This window comes from Harpia harpyja, chromosome 4 (assembly GCF_026419915.1).
Source record: "Harpia harpyja isolate bHarHar1 chromosome 4, bHarHar1 primary haplotype, whole genome shotgun sequence".
In the NCBI taxonomy this organism is placed as follows: Eukaryota; Metazoa; Chordata; class Aves; order Accipitriformes; family Accipitridae; genus Harpia; species Harpia harpyja.
This window is the reverse complement of record NC_068943.1, coordinates 48,611,137-48,618,722: the sequence shown is the minus strand read 5'-3', so window position 1 is coordinate 48,618,722 and position 7,586 is coordinate 48,611,137.

Below are 7,586 nucleotides of genomic sequence, written 5' to 3'. Positions count from 1 at the left end.
CCGGCAGCTTCCCGGTGCCTGGTCCTGCCCCGGGCAGTGCCCTGTCCCAGGGACCCCCGAAACAGAAAGGGTGAGGGACCAGCGAGGCTGTCCCAGACAGAGCTTTTCAGCCTCAGCCTGGGCCACCCCAGTGACACAGACAGGGGCCAGCTGGCCCCAAATCAGGTAACAGGCACTTAGCAATGCACAGATAACCTCTGCCAGTATTGCCTCCTCTCTGGTGGGTTCCCCCCCCCCGCCTTTTTCTGCCCTCTTCTTTCTACCCATTTCTTCTCCTCCGTACTCCTTGTTCCACCCATCTTCCGCTGCCAGCATCCCCAGAACATCCCCAGCCCCGGCCTTGCCTTCGTGCACCAAAAGGCCCCTGAGCACGGGGACACAGCCCAGATGGCACAGCACAGCATGGGCTGTGTCCTTGCTGGGCAGTCTTACTTCAGCATTTATATTGTAATTCTTGGGTACTTACATTTTAAACTGGTCGGTTAGATTATTGAGCCTGTTTTAATGGTGCTACACCAGCATGGTCAGTGCTGAAGATGTAGCCCTCCTCTGTTTATATCATTACTGATTTGCTCCAGGACTGCATGGAAATATAGGCTTGAAATATATCTTCCCAGTATTTATCCTTGCCAACCCCACACTGAGAAACCATAAGAGATACCACCAAACGGAGAGAAATTTTCAAGCAAAGTGTTGCTTTATACACTGGCTTTATTCTGGCACCACCAAAGTAGCATTAAGAGAAGAGGTCAAATGGTACGATGATACTTTTTTCTAGGCAGAAGAGACTACAGAGCTGGCAAGGTGGGTTCCAGTGGATATTTTCCTTAAATAAGATTTTTAGTAGCACTGAGCGTTGACTACCACAAGTGCTGACTCACAGCAGCCCATAGGAAAACTCTCCCAATGCCAACATCTGAAAAATCATACCCAAGTTAAGCCTGGCTGTCCTGCCAGCGTGGTCAGACTCCTGCGGTCCAGCAGTGAGGTGGGTCATGCTCACTGCCAAGCACTGGGAACATCCATCTCAGCCAAGGAGATGGTCCTGCTTATGCCAGCGAGGGATTTCCCCTTGGCAGCAAGAAAGGGCTCGTCCCCAGGCTCCTGCTTTGTAACCCACACCATGACTGGGACCACATCGAGGATCAGCCCCACGTATTTCCCTGACCCGCTGAAGTGAACAGAGCCGTTCCCCGTGCGTGGAGAGAGGGAGGCTGGGTGCTGACCCACGCGAGCACCTGGACCTGCCTGTGCTTTCACACCACTCCATCTTCATCCCTCACGAGACACCTAATCCTGCACTGGCCTCCAGTGAGCAGTGACAGCCAGCTCCCCTCCTTCCACGCTCCTCTGCTGTCAGGGGGAGATGTTCAGAGGAACCCCACGCCAGCCTAGGCTGGGCTGCGTTTGCAGCTTCCTTTGGCTTTACACAGCCAGCGCTTGCCATGAGCCAGACAGCGGCTGCCTTTTCCATCCCAGTCCTGTCCAAACAAGTAATAGAAAGCCCTGAAAAATAATGATTTCTGCTTCAAACATAACACAATTTTTAAAATGCAGCAGGTTTCTCTACACTCATCTTCAGGTGTCCATGCCCTTTGAACGCACCTACTTCAGTTTTTCCACTACAGGCAGCAGAGCTAGCAATTTTTCTCCGCCTTTAAATCAGAGCAGAGATCACACAAGAATGTAATAGCAAGAATCCAACAAATGAGGCTCTAAAACTAGATGTGTATTCTGGGGTTTCCAATAAAAGGGATCAATAAGCCCCAAATATGGTTTTATGACCTTCTGGAATATGAAACTGGCTCAGCTGGGGCATCTGAGCAGATGCTTTGCAATCATAGAGAGACAATTACCAAGAATAATTTCAGAGATTAAGTAAAGGCAATCGCTCCCTTTGGCCGGAACAGCACCACTTCCAGCACAGCAAGGTCCCAGTTCATACCTGGGTTCCCAAGTATTGACAAATACAAAAGCCATTAGGGCAAACACGGTGACAAATGGCTACCAGCAGCATAACCCTACACTTTGCTATAGAGAAGCAGCACACATTTACACTAGGTGGGAGTGTTTTGTGAAGTTTTCTTGGTAATTTGGAGTTTTCCTTCCACCCTAACTTCCCTTTCCCTGCCAGCTGCCTTCCCCTGCGCTCCAGTCATTTTTGGAGCCTGGTATTAGCCAAAACACTGTTTTCCTGCAAAAGGGACCTGAACTGCTCCATGGAGGAGCGAAACACTGAGATTTCAGCCCACCCTTCATCATCCTGGAAGAGGCCAGGACACTAAAGGCACTTAAAGAGTGCTGGGCACAAAATGTGCTGTATCACATCAGACTCCATCAGCCATCCCCCTGCACTATTGCTGTCCTAACCATCCCCCGGGGAATGCTGTTACGGACCGAGACCCATCATACAACCGCCAAACACAGAGATGGGCTGTGCCAGGATTTCCCTCCTGCCTATGTTACTGCCAGCTGCTCCACTCTGAGCAGCATTTTAAGGGGATGGCTCCAAGCGGAGGTGGGTTATACAGCACTCCTCCTGCCTCGCCAGTGGGGATGGGACAGCATGGCGACACAGGGCCCAGGGGAGTCACACGGGGCAGCAGCTCCATCCTCCGAGGGCTCCCCACCTAAGGGCAGAAGAAGAGGGGATGAGTTTGCTTTGAAACTTTCGCTAGAAACTGAAAGGAAAAGGTCTGTACATCTTCCCAGAACAAAGAGCAGGTGTTTTGCGGAAAACCAATTCTGTTTCAACAACAACAACAAAAAAAATATATATGTTTTGGTCAGAAAGTTCTCACCACACAAAAATTCAACAGGCTAAATTGGAATTTTCACCTTGGGGCAGACGAGCAGTTGGGACGGTGTGAAATGCTGCAAAGGCAGAGGAGTGGAAAACCAGGCTAAGCCACAGCAGAATAATCTTTTGGTCTATCCACTGGGACTCTCTCCTCCCTGACACCAGCATAAACACACTTCACATAATGCTATTCTCAGCCACAAGATTATCGGTGCACTCGCGCAGGCATAAAGAGGAGGTCTGCTCCACAATGAGACACCTTGAACAAACAGCACCCTGAACCCTAACCTCCGCCGGCGCAGCACGCCGAGGATTGCTGAACACAGGTCAGCGCCACTCCTGCTGTCACCGGTGCTGCTTCAACACAAAAGTTACAGATCTGGCTTACTGCTGAGCCAACCAGGAGGAAAGCATTTACACCAGTGAGCATGAAAACAAGCTGGACCCATACAAGGCAGGCTGGTGTGATTGCAGTTATGTTATTGTGGCCATTTTGGTCCAAAAAAAAAAAAAAAGTGTTCTCCAAATCAAAGTTGTTATAGCACTACAAAAGCAACATCAGAACATATACTTGTTTATAGGGGGCAAGAATTAAATCAAAGTGTGCTGCCTTCACCTTGCAGAAAGCTGTTGAGGTCCTAGAATCAAACCCAATCTCCCAAACAGTAAAAGAGTATCTTTAGTTATTAAGGAAGAATACAGCTTTATAAAGCCTATATAGTACGACAGGGCACTGGGGCTAGAAGATGGTCGGAGCTGATGGCAGGAGATTCATGCCATCTTCATGGACCCTGTACAGCTACTTACAGCGCAGTTACACATGTACTAGAGGGAAAAATTTAAATGTGCAGTAATTAACAGGCAGCAGGACTACTATCGGTTTCCTTCCATCTAAACTAAGGGGTTCCTGGTTGCATGCCATTGGTCCTCTTTCTCCCACCCCCAGCCCAGGTCTGACTCCCCCCCCGGACCCCCCCTCCTTTCCCCACCACCTTTCCAGCGGCTGGGACTTACAGGGAATGTGTCAAAGCACATTTCAGAGTAATATGGCTGGAGAGCCACACTCAGATCGGCGTGTTGTAATGTGTCTGACAACATTATATTCTGATCCAGCTCTTCACGTAACCTTCAATTTATTTCTAAGCCCCTGTGTTTATTTAACCGAATCTGTCTTCCGTCGTTTGGAGCAGTAGCACTCAACCTTTAAACAGCCCAAGAGCCACTTCAGCCTCGAACAGATGCAGAGAGCTCCCGAGTCAGGGAGTCACAAAAGAGCCGGCGCATTGTGCCGCAGGCGCTGAGGCACACCGAGCCCCGTATTATTCATCGTGCCAGCGCCAGCACCTCGGCAGAGGTTGCGAACCGCACGGCTTTGCTCGGCACTTGGGAAGGGAGTGGGTATTTCAAGGCTGGGCCATGCCAGCGGAGCAGCAGGTGAGGAAGGGCTCCAGCACAGCGGGAGCTGGGCAGGGAGGTGCAGGACCTCCGCAGCTGCAGGGCCACAAGACTGGGGCTTTGATGCAGTGCCATGGATCTCTCCTGCAGCCTTGAAGAGCCCAGCCTTAGCGTTTCAGCACGCTAACCCATCTTTCACATGGTTACAGCTCCGGTCCCACCAAGGCACATGTATGGGTGACCATCAGCAGGTGCCAGCCCCGGTGCGGCAGCACCAACCCACAGGCAGCTTTCGCAGAGGTGGGTTGCAGTATCTAACAGCAGTGATCACTGCTTGCTTAATTATTTGTGAGCTTCATTACATCCTTGCGATACACTCATCTCAAGAAAGGCCCCCTTTCCCCAAGCCTCTCCTTCTACTACCCAATACTTCCCAGCTACAAGAGGGAGCGAAGTCACACGCCAGACTGGTCCCAGGTGGGAGCAGCCCCAGCGTGATGCCATGGCCTCAGCGATGCCCCGGCATTGAGCAGTTCCCCCCATCCCACGGAGGCGGCTGGCATGGCACACAGCCTGCCGGCAGCTACCCCCTTGGCAGCAGCAGTGCCCATGTCAGCACCCGGGCCAAATCCATCAGGATTTTGGTCATTTGCTGCTACATCCCCCGAGAGCACAGAGTCACTAAGAGGCCCCAAAAAGCTGGGAACTCTCCCCAGGGGCTTTAGGCACCAGGATCAGCCCTTCCTTTGGCAGGGCCTGGGGAGGGGACAGGAAAACTTTGGCCGTGACAAATCCATCTGCCCGTGTCCACGCACTTGTCACCCAGAGAACAAAACCCCAGTGATTTCCTATTGCTTTCTCTTTCAGTTCACCAGAGTTTTGTGCTGGCTGTGGGTTCACCACGTATCGTTTAGAAACCTGACACAATTTATAGGAAAAAAACCTTGGCTTGCTTTTCTGTTTACTGTTCCCAAGCATAATGAAAATGTTAAAATGCTAAGTCACTTGACACCTGCCACCCCAGTAATGCACTTGCTTTACTTTTTTTGTAGTTACAAGAGTTAGTGAATATATTTAAAGCTCTTCAATTCACTTAAGTCGAGAAAGACATGCTGCATATTCAATGAAATGCCACAGTTGTGACATGTTCCATATCCTCCACTGTGTTAAGTCTCTTCATTTATTCTTTTACAGACAGTCGCGGAATTTATTCTGTTATGAATAAAATTATCTCTGATGTCCTTCAGAAAATAATGCAGGGCTTTTGACTGAATGCAGAAAGTTCAAGGAAAATATTCCAGGTGTCCAGGACATGAAGAACAAGTCATTGAACCTCTTTCATTGAGCTGTCATCTCTTCCTCCAGCTTGCGCGCTGCACCCCCAGTTCCAGACAGGCTTCTGCCTTAGTGAATAATGATTAACAGCACGAAAGCCTTTAGTCTGCTGAATGCCAGCCCCGTGCACTGGAGTGATGTGGGCTGCTGCTTAAAAAGCTAGAACAATGCCTGTGGCCCAAATTCTCCTCTGGTACTGCTGAAGCAAGTTGCTCAGTGAAACCACAGGGATTTGTAACAACGAAGAAACCATCTCTGTTTGTTACCCCACCGCACACGACAGCTAGTGTTTTGTGTGGGTTGGCTCATTTCTTCTTAATCTTTTCAAGAGGAGCCTGAGCTTCCTGGCCACAGGTGGGAGTCAGCCATGTTCCAGCTTTACCCAATGTAGTGTTTACCTTTAGCTTTGGTTTGGTTTTAGCGCTGGTGCAAAATGAAGCACCCCAGAAACCAGAGATGGGAGGGGGGGCATCCTGAGGCTGGGAGCAAACCACCCGGGAAGAAGAGGGAGCAGGGTAGCAAGGGGAAGGCTGCCAGCTCAGCACGCTAATTACTGTTCAGTTGGTCAGGTAGCACACATCAGGCGAGCAATTTGCCATGGACTTGTGCAAGCCTATTTCTCCTGAGGAGGAGAGACAGCACCACATAATGAGGTACCTATCCAGGGAGGCTGGGATGCAGGGATGGGCTGGGAAGCAAACATCCAGGCTTCCCAAGGACTACAGCCCCTGAGCTGTGAGCATGGTCACACAGAATGTAGGTATTGCAAGAGGGAGGAGGCCGATTTTGGGTAGCTGTGCTTCAGTCAGCAGCTCTGAGCCCTGCAAACACAAGCACAAGTGACTCGAGGCAAGCGTTGACTGGTGACTCTGCAGAGGGCAAGGGAAGTGATGCCTTTCCTTGGGTTCCTTGGGGGTTAGGTGGGGGGGTTTGTTTGGCTTTGGGGTTTGGGATTCTTTTTTTAAAGTAAGGATCCTGATCCTCTTTATGAGTTTGGTGACAGCCAGGAGGGTAGAGAAACCCCCCGAACAAGCACCTACACCCCCTAGGGTGTCCCCACCAGAGATGTGCTGGATGAAACAGTGCCTAAATGTCTAAGCTTGGACTAGCTTTATAACCAAGAAAAGCGATGCTTCCAAGTACATTCATGCCAATGCCTACAGACTTCCCTCCACTCACAGCTTCAGTTGAAGCCACCAGCAGCTCCAGCCTCATGGAAGCTGAAGCAAGAGTGACTGGAGAAATGGGAACCAAAAAGCCTGATTTTCAGTCCCAGGCTTTAGAAACACTGACTATTTTTTTTGCTACTGCCTGAAGCATCCCCTTTCCCAGAGAGCCTCTGCTTTATACGCTTGAAATCATGTGCTTTCCTACCTGAGGTCACAAGTCCCACCGTGCTTCCAGTTATTCAATGTGACCATATACTTCTGTCTTCTGTAAAAATCCAAGCAAAAGTAGCCCAAGCGAAAGTTGATCATTGTATTAATTTGGAATACGGATACATAAATGCTCTCTGAACAGCAGAATAAAGATGGGGAAATGGACTCATTTTTCTGTGCCTCACAGTGTAGTTTTTTCCTCTATTGTCTGCATCATTGTTGATCCTGAAATTATAGTGTCTGAGGAGTTATTCAACAGGAGCTGTTCAACATGAAAAAAGAGTCTCAGAAAATAACTGCAACGAGAGCATTTAAATAAACCCAGAGATTACAGAGGCGAAAGACAAAAATGACTCCAAGAAGCTCATTTGGTTTCATTCCACTACATTTGAGTGTTATCTGAGAGTGGGAGAAAAAACTCCCAAGTTGGTTAGGTACGATGAGAAAAAGCCCAGGCGTCTCTCTACCTACATCACAGCCTATTAATTACCCTCAGATTATAATGTGGGTCGGGCATTCGGCATTCAACTAAACCACTAGTCAAAAGCTTTATCGGCTTGCCTGCATCTCTGCTCCATGGAAGAGCTTGGCTTTTGTAGAGGACTAGAGTAGAATCGCTCTTGTATAGCTCTCAGAATGGGGGGGGGGGGTCTCCCCCCTTTTTCAGTTCATCTCCT